We start from the raw sequence: 15,558 nt of genomic DNA, 5'->3' as shown, positions 1-15,558 counted from the left end.
GAGAACTACATTATCAAGATGATCAAATTTAGCTCAAGCTTGATTCTCTACCTCTTAAACATTGGATAGGGCACCATTGTTTTTTTCACATTAAGAGACTGTCCTTAAGTTGTTAGAAACTGGCAGAACCCTCCTATTATATCCCAATTTACTTCTGTTGAGCACTGGGCAGGAATGATCAGATCACCTTGGATGGAGATCTGATCATTAGAATCCACTCTCAGGATAAGCCCAGTCTTCTCTAGCACTAAATTGTGCCTTCTTTGGGTCACCTTTGCTAGAAGAAAAAATATACTTTCTGATAAACCTCTTACCTTTAAGCCCTGGCTTTGAACCCGGGTTCTCAAGTCAGCCCTTCATAGTACAACCCCTGGGGGAATCACTGTCATTGATGTAACTATTATCTATGGGACTGGCTAAATTAATGATAATGATAATAACCATTATCTATTAAAAATGTGCTAGTTTCTAGACATTATGTATTCATTGTGTTAAATAATGCAGTCGACCCTTAAAGGTAGGTATAATTCATTCCATTTTACAAGTGAAGAAATCGAAGCTCAAAAACCAGAATGACTTGCCTCAAGATCGTACAGACAGCAAATGACTGAATGAAGCTTTGAAATTAAGTCTGTCTGATTAGATGCTGCCAATAAACAAAGCTGATATTTAATAAACAAAGCTGATATTTCATGTCTCCCCTCTAAGGCAAAGTCATTAACTCTTCTTAAATGTTTGGTGCTCTTATCCCAACCCTAGATTCCCCAAGTCTTCCCCAGTTACAACGCAGCTCAGGGCTGTCCTCCTCCTTCGAAAGTAGTGGTGGCTCACGTCTGTAATCCCACCACTTTGGGAGGCTGAGGCAGGTTGATCATGAGGTCAGGTGTTTGAGACCAGCCTGACCAACATGGTGAAACCCCGTCTCTACTAAAAACACAAAAATTAGCCGGATGTGGTGGCACGCATCTGTAATCCTAACTACTCAGGAGGCTGAGGCAGGAGAATCTCTTGAACCTGGGAGGTGGAGGTTGCAGTGAGCCAAGATCGTGCCACTGCACTCCAGCCTGGGTGACAGTGAGATTCCATCTCAAAAAAAAAAAAAAAAAAAAGTAGTTATCTATTGTTCTCCACTCAGGGCCCTGTCTTCTTTTAGGAGATAGCTGCCTATCTCCTAAATAGCAACAGTTCTATGCTCTGTGCAAAATCTGATGAGTTCATCTTTGGTTCTTCCTGGATAGTACTTTCACTTTATGGGAGTTTTCCAAATACAATGCCTCAGCCAGGATTGACTCTAATGTTAGGGATTTTAGGCTCCTTGAAGGGAGAGTAATACTGGGAGCTTTTAGAGATTTTCTGAATGTGCCAGTCAGCACTCTTTGGTTGGCAAGTAAGGGGAACCCAAATGTAATCTGGCTTAAAGGAAAAGACAGTATACTGGCAAAACATTGGAAATGTAGGGGAGGAAGAAAACCTTAATTTTCTTTATCTTCCTACGTTTTCTAACTGGGGACCTGTGAATTAGACTGATAAAAGACAGATGACCAAGAGGAAAACATAGTTTATTACCATATGCAGCGTGCAAACACGCAAGAGAAACCCAGTGATAAGTAACTCAAAGGGGTGGTTAGAATCTGGGGTTATATAACATCTTAACAAAGGACAATAAATTTATGGAGAAAACAAAGGAAGAGGCTTTAGGCTTTCAAAGTCTGAAAATTATGGGAAGGTAAATATATGGGAGAAGCAAATGGAACAGGATTTGTTTCTGAAGGTCTGTCTTGACACCCACTTTCGATCTTCTTCATGGCCGTAAAGCTTCTCCAGGAAAGGGGACTTATGGCAATCTTCATTTCTGAAAAGCTTCTGATTTTAGCTCTGGGAAGGATTCTTTCTGCATCTGTTGGATCTCAAATGCTTTCGGTTCAAAATAATCCATATGCCAAAGTGGCACATTTTGGGGTTGCATATTTTGATCCCCTACAGAAACACCAGAGAGTGAAAGAACAGATGAACACACAGCTTTATGGAATATAGAATACAGCACTTTATTTTTATTATTTTTTTTTTTTATTTTTAAATTTTTTTATTTCCATAGGTTATTGGGGAACAAGTGGTGTTTGGTTACATGAGCAAGTTCTTTAGTGGTGATTTGTGAGATTTTGGTGAACCCATCACCTGAGCAGTATACATTGCACCCTATTTGTAGTATTTTATTCCTCACCCCCTTCTCTTCTTTCCCCCTGAGTCCCCAAAGTCATTCTTATGGCTTTACATCCTCATAGCTTAGCTGTCACTTATGAGTGATAACATATGATGTTTGATTTTCCATTCCTGAGTTACTTCACTTGGAATAATAGTTTCCAATCTCATCCAGGTCGCTGTGAATGCCATTAATTCATTCGTTTTTATGGCTGAGTAGTATTCTATCATATATATATGCCACAGTTTCCTTATCCACTAGTTGACTGATGGGCACTCGGGTTGGTTCCACATTTTTGCAATTGCAAATTGTCCTGCTATAAACGTATGTGCAAGTATCTTTTTCGTATAATGATTTCTTTTTCTCTGGGTGGATACCCAGTAGTGGGATTGCTGGATCAAATGGCAGTTCTACTTTTAGTTCTTTAAGGAATCTCCACACTGATTTCCATAGTGGTTGTACTAGTTTACATTCCCATCAGCAGTGTAGAAGTGTCCCCTGTTTACCGCATCCATGCCAACATCTACTACTTTTTGATTTTTTTTATTATGGCCGTAGAATACAGCACTTTAAATGAACTACAGCTACATCTCTTAACATAGTTAAACACCCAAAACATAGGTAAACCCCCTGGATGAAAAAGACAAGTTGCAGAAGTATTTGTATAATTTGATAAAATAATAATATATAAAATTCTGTAAGTTTGAGGATGCATAAATATATAGGTAAAAATATAGCATAATGTATGGGCATGACAAACACTGAATTTATGACAATAATTATTGTATTAGTCCGTTTTCACACTGCTGATAAAGACATACCCAAGACTGAGAAGAAAAAGAAGTTTAATTGGACTTACAGTTCCACATAGCTGGGGAGACCTCAGAATCATGGTGAGAGGCTGCCATCGTGGCAGCAAGAGAAAATGAGGGAGAAGCAAAAGTGGAAACCCCTTGTAAACCCATCAGATCTTGTGAGACTTATTCACTGTCATGAAAATAACATGGGAAAGACTTGCCCCCATGATTCAATTACCTCCCCCGGGGTCCCTCCCATAACACATTGGAATTCTGGGAGATACAATTCAAGTTGAGATTTGAATGGGGACACAGCCAAACCATATCAATTTTCATATCATATCATGTTTTCCTCTGGGTGAGAGGAAAATAATAGATTGGATCAGGGAGGAGCACACAGGGGGGTCTTGAACTTGTCTTTAATGTTTAGTGCTTCACATTAATAACATAATGTTTGATGCTTAATACATTTGATAAAACTGGTTATTCATATTATTCTCTATAGATGTGTATGTTTAAAATATTTCATAATTTTCTTTAAAAAGGGAATCCACTGGTCATGTCACAGAAAGATCTATGAGTATCTGGCTGTGAGTCTGACTCAATCCAGAGGATCCAGTTGTGGTGTCAGGAGCTGTCTCCAGCTTTTGGAGTTACTTTCTTTTCTCTAGGTGCTATTCTTATTTAGGTTCTTCATTTTCAGCAGCTAGAGGGCTCCTAATACCTCCAGGGCCCTATCTTAACCTGTTGGCATCTCTTGCAAAATGGACTTCTCTTTTCTCAAAGTTTTTGCAAGGGTCCCAGAATTTCACCCCATTGAGTAATGTACCCATCCTTGAATTACTTCATTTTCACACAGGGAGTGAGCTGATAGGCTGGACCTTTTTAATGGGCACCCTCTGGAATTGGTGAGATAGGAGATCAGCTTCTTTCAAAGGACATTAAGCGAGAGGTTTCCCAAGGAAAAAGGAGTGTGTTAACTGAACCAGGAGAAACAGATCTGGGATAATAAGAAACAACAGATATCTAGTCTTACATAAAGAATTGCGTGTACACTATATCAATGATTATCTTAGAACAGTGCCTGCTGTGCTTTCCCGTATCTAAGTGACAGTAAGTTAAAGGGAAATATGAATTGGTTTCACTTGGGAATATGTCTACATATGCAAACTCATAAATGAAATGTCAGAAAATGTAATTGAACAGTATATAAAGGAATAACTTACCAAATGAATCTTAGGACAAAATAATATAACAAAATCTATTACAAAATCCAACATAATACATTGCGTTAATAAGCTATGAGAAATGACAAACCATAGGTGAAGCTCTACAGATATTCCCATTAAAATTAGGAATAAGAAAAAAGTGATGCATGTTATTGTCACTATTATTTTATTTTTTCTAAAATAGTAGTCAATGCATTAAAATAAAAGGCAGATACAAAAAGTATAGTAAACAGAAAGTGGGAGAATTGTCCTATCAACAAAAGATCAAAACTAACAGACATGGACAGATTCAGTTCAGTTTATCATCAAGGAGAACCTAATCTAAAAGACAAGGACACAAGCATGCTTTGGAACAGGAGCAGTGGGAGTATTAGACACAGAGCCAGGTTGTTCTAAGAATTATCCCAAAACTAGAGGAAAAGAACAGGACACAGCCCCCAGGCAATGGGACTGGCAGGAATGAGGCCGGAAGCAGAATCCAGCCAGCTGGCCTGATTCATAGAGCAGATTCCAGCCAGCTGGCACTGTGAGTAGAGAAGCTCTGACTCTCCAAGTGCTGTAGGTAGGAGAGTTAGGTAGGGGCCTAAACTTTCCATGGTGTGTATTTGCCAGCACCTACTTGTGCCCTGGAGCTATAGGCATACTAGCCATGAGTACCCTTACATGAGAACAGCAGGGCAAGAGATTTTGATACGGTGCTGGACTGGCTCATTGTTGGTTTGGTGGAGGGAGAGGCAGCCTATTCCTAAATGGATACTTCTTTGACAATATAATTGGGTTGATGGCAGAGGGCAGATGGCCACAGTATTACAGCCTTCTTTCTACCTGTGTTTGTTGCGTCCCGAGTTCTCGTCCCATGTCCAAGAAGAATGAGGCTACTTTGACAATCGAAGGGTGAGGAGGGTGGAGAAGAATTTTTTTGAGCAATGAAACAGCTCTCAGCAGATGGGGGATGTGAGGGTGATCCTTCACCTGAAGTTTGGTGGTCTGTCTCTCAGTGTGGCTGGGTCTGGGGCTTTTATGGGCTCAGAATGGGGAGTGTGTCCTGATTGGTTTGTGAGTATGCAAAAAAAAAAGGCTAAAACAAAGGCACCACTCAAAGGTGGGCACAACAGTTCAGAAAACCAATTAGGAAAGGGTAGGTATGTGTAAAATAGGTGAAGGGTGGGAATCAATCAGAGGAAAGCACGCCAAATGGGAAAAGAGGTTCTCAATCCAGTCCAAGGATTTACCCAGGACTGTCTTAGGCTTGAAGGTTGGGTTTCACTGGGACCCGCCCCTGTCTGCCATAGATTTGTCTGCCTCCTGCCTCTATCATGACCATGGACATGGGCTCAGTTATGAACATTCATGGCATAGCAGGGGTAACTATCCTGGACTAATTACCAAGCTCACACAATTGGGTCTGATCCTATCCAGCATACCAAAGATGACTGCTCTTATGCCAAATTGGCCATTGGGTAGTGCATACATTGGATAGATCCAATAGCCCTGCAAAATTGTTGAAAATTGAAGAAGGTAGTTTGAAATTTGTTTCCTCATTCCTTGCTTAAACAAAATGTAAACAGTCTACATAGGATTTAGATAAGATTCAAAGTCTCATAACATAATATGTAAACTGTTCAAAATATAATCCAAAATTACTCAGTTTACAAAGAATCAGGGACAACTCAAAAAGACAATAAGCAGATTCCAGTGCTGAGATGATGCAGATTTTGAAATATCAAAGAACAAAAGTAGGACAAATTTAAAGATTTCAGTTAGCTTCATTGCAATTACAGAATAGGGCAAAACTTCATTCCACAAAACAGAATAAGTGTTCTGATGAGCTGAGCAGAAGAGTTTGGCTTTATAGACAGAGAAGAGCTGCAGAAAGCAGAAGCAAAGAACAAAGAGCATATTAGTCATTTCAAAGCTTTTTTTTTCTTGTAAGGCTGGGTCAGGGAGAAAGAACAATAGAAAAAAACTGATTAGTTAATATCAGGTTGCTTCAGGCTACTTTGCGTGTGTTTTAAATTTTTTTATTGATATATAATATTCATATGTATTTATTGGGTATATGTAATATTTTGTTACACGCATAGAATGTGTAATAATTGAATTAGGGTATTTCAGGTATCCATCATTTTGAGTAATTATCATTTCTGTATTTTGAGAACATTTCAAATTGTCTCTTCTAGCTATTTTGAAATATATGATACACTGTTGTCAACTGTACTCACCTTACTCCACTATTGATCATTAGACCTTATTCCTTCTATCTAAATGTATGTTTGTTCCATTAACCAATCTGTGTTCATTCCCTTACTCCCAGCACATAGCCTTCCATGCCTCTGGTATCTATCATTCTACACTGCCTCCTTGGGATCAACTTTTTTAGCTCCCGCATATGGGTGAGAACATTCAATATTTGTCTTTCTGTGCCTGGTGTATTTCACTTAACATAATGATGTCCAGTTCCATCCACGTTGCTGAAAATGACAGGATTTCATTCTTTTTTATGGCTTGTAATATTCTATTGTGTACATGTACCACATTTCTTTATTCATTTATCTGTTGATGGACACAGGTTGATTCTGTATCTTTGCTATTGTGAATAGTGCTGCAATAAATACAAGAGTGAAGGCATCCCTTTAATATACTGATTCCTTTTCCTCTGAATAAATACCCAGTAGTGGGATTGCAGGAGCATAAAGAAGTTCAATTTTTAGTTTTTCCACTCAAAAACTCTGAGCTCTGATTTAAAAAAATTCACTAAAGTTACAGGTCAAAAAATCAACATATACAAATCAGTAGCATTTCTACACACCAATTATGAACTAGCTAAGAAAGCAATCAAGAAAACAATCTCATTTCTAATAGCTGCAGAATAAAATAAAACAAAATAAAATAAAATACCTAGGAATAAATTTAACCAAGGAAGTGAAAGAGCTCTCAAGACAAACTGCAAAACACCGATGAAAGAAATTGAAGAGGACACAAACAAGACATCCCATGCTCATGGGATCCATCTTGAGTTGATTTTTGTATATGGCGAGAGAAGGGTCCAGTTTCATTACTCTGCATATGGATATACAATTTTCCTAGCACCATTTATTGAAGAGGATGTCTTTTCCATAATGTATGTTTATTTTATTTTATTCTGTAGCTATCTACAGATTCAATGCATTCCATATCAAAATACCAATATCATTTTTCACAGAAATAAAAAAATCTTAAAGTTCATGTGAAGCCAAAAAAGAGCCTGAATAGCCAAAGCTTTCTTGAGCAAAAAGAACAAAGTTAGAAGCACACTACCTGATTTCAAAATATATTATAAGGTTATAGTAACCAAAACAGCATGGTATTGGTATAAAAACAGACACTTAGACCAATGGAACAAAATAGAGAACCCAGAAATAAATCCATGTATTTACAGCCAAACTGAATTTTAACGTAAGTACCAAGAACATACATTATGGAAAAGACACCCTCTTCAATAAATAGTGCTAGGAAAATTTTATATCCACATGCAGAGGAATGAAACTGGACCCATCTCTCACCATACACATAAATCAACTCAAGATGAATTAAAGACTAATGCAAGACCCAAAACTATAAAACTACTAGAAGAAAACATGGGAGAAATATTGCAGGACACTGGTGTAGGGAAAGATATTATGGCTAAGACCTCAAAAGCACAGGCAAAAAAACAAAAATAAACAAATAGGATAATATTAAACTAAAAAGTTTCTGCATAGCAAAGGAAACAATCAACAGAGTGAAGAGACAACCTGTTGAATGGAAGAAAATATTTACAAACTACTCATCCCATGAGGGACTAACATCCAGAATGTACAAGGAACTCAAACAACTCAATAGTAAAAAAACCAAATAATCACCTTAAGAAGTGGGAAAAAGACATGAATATTTCTCTAAAGAAGGCATACAAATGACCAACAGGTACATGAAAAAATGCTCAACATCACAAATCATTAAGGAAATGTAAATCAAAACCACAATGAGATATTATCTTACTCCAATTAAATGGCTATTATTAAGACACACACACACACACACACAAACCCAGCAACAACAAAACCCAGATACTGGCAAGGATGTGGAGAAAAGGGAAACTGGCAAGGATGTGGTGAAGAAAAGGGAACTCTTATTGTTGGTGGGAACATAAATTAGCACAGCCACTTTGTGGACACAGATATTGTCCACAAAAACACCATCGAGATTTCTTAGGCTGCTTCTTTTGTGTAAGGAGTTAAGTAGAGGAAACTTCATTATCATATGGATTGAAGATTGGATTGAAGATTGCTGTTATGTCTCTTGCGATTTCTCTGAAGATCAGATAACAACTTAGTCTGGGTTTGGTGACATGAAACTGTAGCATGGATGTCTCCATTTTGATTTTTAGTTTGGTCTTTTGGGGCCTAGAGCAAGAGCTTAGTTCAAAAAAGTGATCTATAATTTTTACTTAACAGAAATTATTGCTAGGTATGGTGGCAGATGCCTGTAGTCTCAGCTACCCTGGAGGCTGAGGCAGGAGGATTGCTTGGACCCAGGAGTTTGAGGCTGTAATGTGCGATAATCATGCCTGTGAAAAGCTAATGTACTCTAGCCATAAAAACTGAATAGAAATTGAGAACTGAAAAACACAGTAATTGAAACAAAAACAAAAACAAAAACAAAAACAACTCACTGTATGGGCTTAATGGCAAAATAGAGATGTCAGAGTAAAGACCCAGTGTATGTGAACAAAGTTCAATAGAAATGATCTAACCTGAGTAACAGAGAAAAAGATATAAAAACACCCACTTGGACTCAGGGACCTATGGGACAATAGCAAAAGACCTAACCTTTATGTCACCAGAGTCCCAAAAAGAGAGAAGAAAACGTGGTGCCAAAAAAACTATTTAAAAAAACTGGCTAAAAATCCTGAAATTTGGCAGACAACATAAACCTACAGATTTATGAAAATCAGCAAACCTTGAACAGGATAAAACCAAGGAAACCCATTCCAAGACACATTATAACTAGTATATATATAACACATGAACTAAAGACAAATAAAAAATCTTGAAAGCCATCAGAGACAAATGGCTCATTACTTACAGGGAGAGAATGATGCAAATGACTATGGAGTTCTCCTCAGAAACCACAGGGGCCAGAAAAAAGTGAGACAGTTTTCAAGTGATGAAAGAAAATAACTGTTAATTCATAATTGTATATCTGGTTAAAAAAATATGTTTCAGGAATAAAAGTGAAAGACATTCTTAGATTAAGTATACTTGGAAAACTATTAATTAAGGACAACCAACAGAAATAATAGGTATATGGGCATATATAATGGGCTATTATTTTTTCTTTAGTCCTTTAAATATGTTTGAAAGCAAAAATTTTAACAATGTTGAAATTGGCTTTGCAAAATTATGACTGAGACAGTGAAGGAGAGCTAATCTAACCTACTCTATCTTGGTTCTAACCTTTAAACTGTCCTTGTTCCTTTCTGGGCATAGGCTGAACTAACTTTGGGAGGAACTTAGTTTACAGTTTTAGTTTAAAACAAAATCGATAACAGCCCTTTCCCAAAACAAACCTTCTTCTTGCCTGGGGACTAGACTGCCTTTGTAGGACAAACAAATTAACCACAAGATTAGAAATTATGGTTTAGGAGTCATGCAGCTGGAGGCTGCAAGACTCTGACCCTCCCTAAACTGCTCCTAAGATCAGTGCTTGAGATATTTTGCAGACCCTGCACTTGTTGGATCAGCTGGCACCACCCAGATTGATACACTTGATGATCTTGTGGCCCCCACCCAGGAACGGACTCAGGGCAAGGAGACAGCTTTGACTCCCTGTGATTTCATCTCTGACCTGACCAATCTGCACTCCTAGCTCACCAGCTTCCCCTGACCCACTAAGCTGTCCTTAAAAACTCTGATCCCTGAGTGCTGCTTGGGGAGATTGATTTGAGTAATAACGAAACTCTGCTCTCCTGCACAGCTGGCTCTGCGTGAATTACTCTTTCTCTCTTGCAATTCCCCTGTCTTGATAAACTGGCTCTGTCTAGGCAGCAGGCAAGGTGAACCCACTGGGTGGTTACAATGTCTGGTGAGGATTTCAATGAATGTAGATGTAATGTACAAGACAGCCATAACAGAAGAGGGGGAAGTTACAGGAATCTATGAAATAAATGAAAATATATCATATTTAAATTTGTAGGATGCAGCTACATCAGTGCTTAGTGGAAATTTTCTGCCATTAGATACTTTATTAGAAGAAAGATCTCAAATCAATAACCAAACTTCCTTATGTAAAACTAGAAGAACAAGAACAAAAAGCAAGCAGTAAGAAGGAACTAAGAAAGATAAGAATAGATATCAATGAAATTGAAAACAGAAAAATGAGAAAAATCAATAAAACTAAAAGTTGTTTCTTTGAAAAGATCAATAGGATAAATCTCTATCTAGCAAGAGTGACACACAAAAAAAGTGTGAAGTCCAAATTACCAATATCAGGAAAGAAATAGGGGAAATCACTACATACCCTGCATACTTTAAAAAGATAATAAACAGCTTCACTCACATAAATTTGACAGCTTAGTTGAACAAGAATAATTTCTAAAACACACAAACTGCCAAAACTGAGCAAGATAAAATAGATAATTCAATAGTCTTGTGACTATTGTAAATCATTAATTCTCCGTTGAAAATTTTCTGAAAAAGAAATCTCCAGGCTCAAATAGTTTTGCTGGTAAATTCTACCAAACATATAAAGAAGGAATAAAACCAATTCCATGCAGCTTCTAAAGAAATTAAATCAATAACAAATAACCTTTCAAAAAATAAAGCACCAGGCCCAGATGCCTTCACTGGTAAATTTTACAAACATTTAAGGAAGAGTTAAGTTTGAATTTAGGTCAATTTTCCAAAATCTCTTTTAGAAAATAGTAAAGAAAAGACTTCCCAACTAATTTTATGAGGTCAGCATAAAATATCAAAATTAGACAAAGACAATAGACAGTAGGCCAGGCGCTGTGACTCACCCCTGTAATCCCAGCACTTTGGGAGGCTGAGGCGGGTGGACCACAAGGTCAGGAGATCGAGACCATCCTGGCTAACACGGTGAAACCCCGTCTCTACTAAAAATACATACACACAAAAAAAACATTAGCCAGGTGTGGTGGCGGGTGCCTGTAGTCCCAGCTACTCAGGAGGCCGAGGCAGGAGAATGGCATGAACCCGGGAGGTGGAGCTTGCGGCGAGCCGAGATCACGCCACTGCACTCCAGCCCCAGTGACAGAGCGAGACTCCATCTCAAATAAAAAAAAAAAAATCCTTCCCCCTCAGAGTGTTATATTTGTTACAATTTATGGAGCTACACTGACACATCATTATCACCAAAGAACATAGTATATATTAGGGCTTACTCTTGCTGTTGTACATTTTATGGGTTTGAATAAATGTATATGGTATGTATCCACTATTACAGTATCATGGAAAGTAGTTTCACTGACCTAAAAAATCATTTATTCTATGCCTATTCATCCCTTCCTCCCTACTAACTTCTAGCAACCACTGATCTTTTTACTGTGTCTATAGTTGTACCTTTTCCAGAATGTAATATATTTGGGATTATATAATATGCAGACTTTTCAGATTGGCTTCTTTCACTGAGTAATATGCATTTAAGTTTCCTCCATGTCTTTTTATGACTTGTTAGTTCATTTCTTTTCCATGCTGAATAATATTCCATTCTCTGGCTCGAACACAGTTCACATATCCATTTTCCTACTGAAGGATATCTTGGTTGCTTCCAAGTTTTGGCAATTGTGAATAAAACTGCTATAAACATATGAGGGCAGGTTTTTGTGTTAAAAAAGTTAAAACATAAATTTTAAACTTCTTTCGGCAAATACCAAGGAGAACTGAATTGCATGCTGAATTACATGGTAAGAGTCTGTATATGTAGTAGTATAAGGAACCATCAAACTGACTTCCAAAGTTGCTGTACCATTTTGCATTTCCACCAGCAATGAAACAGAGTTCCTGTTGCTCCATATCCTACTCAGCATTTGGTGTTGTCAGTGTTCTGGATGTTGGCCATCCTAATAGGTGTATAGTGGTATCTCATTGTTTTCTTTTTATTTCCCCAATGACATATGATTTGGAGCATCTTTTCATATGCTTTTTTGCCATCTGTATATCTTTTTTGGTGAGGTATCTCTTAAGGTCTTTGGTCCAGTTTTTGGTCGGATTGTTAGTTTTCATATTATTGAGTTTTAAGGTTTTTTTGTACATTTGGATAGCAGTCTTTTGGCAGAGGTGTCTTCTCATTCTTTTAACATTGTCTTTCTCAGAGAAAATTTTTAAAGTTTTAATTATGTCCAGCTTATCAGTTTCTTTCACGGATCATGAAACATCTTCAGTGTTGTATCTAAAATGTCATTGCCATACTCAAGGTTATGTAGATTTTCTCCTATGATACCTTCTAGGAGCTTTATAGTTTTGTGTCACACATTAGGTCTGTAATCCATTTTGAGTTAATTTTTGTGAAAAGCGTAAGGTCTGTTTCTAGATGCATTTTTTCATATGTGGCTCTCCAGTTTTTCCAGCACCATTTGTTGATAAGATTATTTTTTATCCATTGTATCGCCTTTGCCCCTTGTCAAAGATCAGTTGACTATTTATGTGGGTGCCAGGCTTTTATCATATTGACTCTGCCATCTTTTCCTCCTGCTCATGCTATCATGGATTGATGTCTTTTGCCCACAAAGCCTCTTAAAGTTGTGTAATCAGAGCTGGGTATGGTGGCATGCACCTACAGTCCCAGCTCCTGGGGAGGCTAAGGTGGGAGGATCCTTTGAGCCCAGGAATTAGAGGCTGCAGTGCTTTATGATCATACCTGTGAAGAGCCACTGCACTCCAGCCTGGGAATTAGCGAGAAACCGCCTCTTAAAAAAGTTTCACTGGCTGGGCCCGGTGGCTCACGCCTGTAATCCCAGCACTTTGGGAGGCCAAGACAGGGGGATCATGAGGTCAGGAGATTGAGACCATCCTGGCTAACATGGTGAAACCCCATCTCTACTAAAAATACAAAAAATTAGCTGGGCATGGTGGCGGATGCCTGTAGTCCCAGCTACCCGGGAGGCTGAGGCAGGAGAATGGCGAGAACTCGGGAGGTGGAGCTTGCAGTAAGCCAAGATGGCGCCACTGAACTCCAGCCTGGGTGACAGAGCGAGACTGTCTCAAAAAAAAAAAAAAAGTTTAATCATCACTGCTGACGGTAACTTTCCTGAAAACACTAATATTTGTGCCAAAGATGCTATCTCTTAATTCTTCCAAGGAAGTGAGCTTTAGGTGCTCAGGTCAATGAATAAATGAATAGAATGGTTAGTCAGGGTCCCAGCAAGAAACAAAATCTAACTCAGATGTCTCAAGAGAGTATAACCAAAAGACTATTTACAGCAGCATGGCCAGGTTAGGGCCACCAAAAAGTGAGGAACCCAGAAATTAACTTCAGTAGGCAGCCTTTTCCACCCTAGATCTGAGGAAGCAAAGGCAGAAAATAATGTTACCATAGCCCACTAAGTGCTGGGGCCAGGGTGGGAGTCACATAAGAGAAACATGTGATGATCCAGGAGGTCAGATGCTCCTCATTGACTGTGAATTTTATTAGGAAAACAGCATCATTTGTAGGTTGCAGGTTTAAAGTTTTTACTACATCCTATAGAGCAGCAGTGCAACCTTACAGAATATTATCTCCCTGCTGCCACCTTAACTGAGTGGGCATTGGGCCAACCCATTGTCTATCATACTAGCTGCTTCCTGAAGTGGGGTCTGGTGACAACACCAGTGAAGTCCAAGGGCATGCCTGAGCCCACAGCCACACTTCTGCTGTAAAATAAGTTCCTTGGTAGAAGGTGATATTATACAGATTGTAACAGAGAAGGTTGGAAAAGGGTCTTGGGTCAAATGGAAAAGATAGTGCAAGGACCTTCTTCTCAGCCCCAGCTATCCTGTCCCATGGGCCCTCAGACAGAGTTGCTTGTGTCAGGCTGCAAGCCTAAAGTAGCTACTCCAGCTCTTGACCCTGACCCCTCTAATCATAGGGCTAAAACCCCACCCAAGTGGTCAAAATGACATTTCAGCTACCTTTTCCACAGACTTTACTTCTAACCCTTCTCTCTCAAATCCCCAAGCCTTCACCCAAATAATTAAACAACGAAATGAACTCCTCTTTAAACCAGGCATGGTGGAATGTGCCTGTAGTCCCAGCCACTTGGGAGGCTAAGGAAAGAGGATCTTTTGAGCCCAGGAGTTTGAGTCCAGCCTGGGAAACATAGTGAAACCCTATCTCTAACGACAACAACAACAACAACAAAAAGTAAACTCTTCCTTGACTGCATACCAAAGCTCCTGTGCATATCAACCCAGGCAAGGAGAAGCAGTACCTGGAGAGGGTGGGGGTTGTTTCGGAACCTCAGCTCAGCCAGGGGCAATGGAGCTGGGGGCGGAGGTGGCAATGCTGTATGACTTCTCTCATTACCAACTCCTAAACTCCAGCCACAGACGCCTGTTACACTTGGACCCAAGCAGTCCTACATAAGCCATGAGTCACAGTGCTCATGTTGGTACCTGTTCACAGAATGTGAGTTCTGCAAGCAGCATTTCTCTTATCTTCATTACTGATGCTGAAGGATGGAGAAAAGTCAAAGGCCTGAATCTGTTTTTTTCTCTCATCTGTTGTCTGTCTCTGGGGCTGCCCGCTGTAGGCATGTTACTGACAGCAACGTGTGATGGGCCTTCTCCATCACATCTCCAAGTGGTTTCGCCATTTCAATTTCTTCCTACATACTGGGCTTGCTCATTGCTTATCCCAAACTTCAGGTCTTAAGAATATTGCCATAGACATTCCTTTATGAGGTGATCATATATTTGGAGTATGGTAAAAATAATTAATACTAGAAGATGGATCCACAGGGAAAAGGGCAGTCAGGTATGTCTGAAACCTAAGAAAGGATTTGGCTGTGTTTTCCAGGGATGTAAGGATAATAGTATATAGAACAGAACACCTAGACCAAATTGTTGGTTAGGAATGCCATCTCCTTGGTTCGTTTTTTTAGTGTCTTGCTATCTGTCCTGAATCTTGGAACCACTGCTCTAAAAGAGGTCTGAAAAATTTTGCCTTCAAGGCTCACCTTTACATAAAATTCACTATGGCTGAAACGAAACTCATATTCCTTCTTGTTTCTGTCTTGGGTTTTCTCTCAGATTGGTAGTGCTGAGGCTTGAAACATTAGAGAAATGTTTGATGTTTTTCTTTCCCTTTTCTTTCCCCT

Source organism: Gorilla gorilla, chromosome 8, assembly GCF_029281585.2.
Source record: "Gorilla gorilla gorilla isolate KB3781 chromosome 8, NHGRI_mGorGor1-v2.1_pri, whole genome shotgun sequence".
Classification (NCBI taxonomy): domain Eukaryota; kingdom Metazoa; phylum Chordata; class Mammalia; order Primates; family Hominidae; genus Gorilla; species Gorilla gorilla.
The sequence above is the reverse complement of the archived record's forward strand: the minus strand, read 5'-3'. Positions refer to the sequence as shown.